This window comes from Bos indicus, chromosome 3, assembly GCF_029378745.1.
Source record: "Bos indicus isolate NIAB-ARS_2022 breed Sahiwal x Tharparkar chromosome 3, NIAB-ARS_B.indTharparkar_mat_pri_1.0, whole genome shotgun sequence".
In the NCBI taxonomy this organism is placed as follows: Eukaryota; Metazoa; Chordata; class Mammalia; order Artiodactyla; family Bovidae; genus Bos; species Bos indicus.
Genome location: NC_091762.1, coordinates 26,080,181 through 26,080,990, shown reverse-complemented (window position 1 = coordinate 26,080,990; position 810 = coordinate 26,080,181). Strand labels below are relative to the sequence as shown.

At 41.2% G+C, this 810-nt stretch overlaps 1 pseudogene; it reads right to left on the bottom strand.

Annotated features, from left to right (window-relative positions):
* Positions 1–229: 229 nt before the first annotated feature.
* Positions 230–576, bottom strand: LOC109556766 (ran-specific GTPase-activating protein pseudogene; annotated as a pseudogene).
* Positions 577–810: the final 234 nt, after the last annotated feature.

Here is an 810-nt window from a genome sequence, read left to right as displayed (position 1 = left end):
ATAGTTTTTCTCCTGTAATTGAGATCTAATCTTATTGCATTGTTGTCAGAAAAGATGCTTGGAATGATTTGTTTTTTTGAATTTACCAAGGCTAGATTTATGGCCTAGGATGTGATCTATCCTGGAGAAGATTCCATGTGCACCTGAGAAAAAGGTGAAATTTATTGTTTTGGGGTGAAATGTCCTATAGATATCAGTTAGGTCTAACTGGTCTATTGTATCATTTAAAGTTTGTGTTTCCTTGTTAATTTTCTGCTGCGTCCTGGGGCTGCTCACCCTCCTGCACCGATAGCGCCTCGAGCTTCTCCACCACCTTCTCAGTGCTGTCATTCTTGCCGGACTCTTTTTTTTCTTTCTCTTCAATCTCTTTCCTGCATTCTTCGAACTTCGTCTTAAATTTCTGTGCATTCTCGGCGTTGAGGAAGCGGATGGCCAGGAGCTCCTGCTTGGGGCACTCGTCGGCAAAGTCGGCATGGGTATTCCAGACCCAGGCATGGTCGCTGCCTGCGTTCGGCTTCAGCTCCATCATCGGCGTGATGTAGTGGTTGATCTACAAGAAATTGATCTATCCATAGGTGTGACTGAGGTATTAAAGTCTCCCACTATTATTGTGTTATTGTTAATTTCCCCTTTCATACTTGTTAGCATTTGTCTTACATATTGCAGTGCTCCTATGTTGGGTGCATATGTATTTATAATTGTTATATCTTCTTGGATTGATCCTTTGATCATTATGTAGTGTCCTTCTTTGTCTCTTTTCACAGCCTTTGTTTTAAAGTCTGTTTTATCTGATATGAGTATTGCTACTCC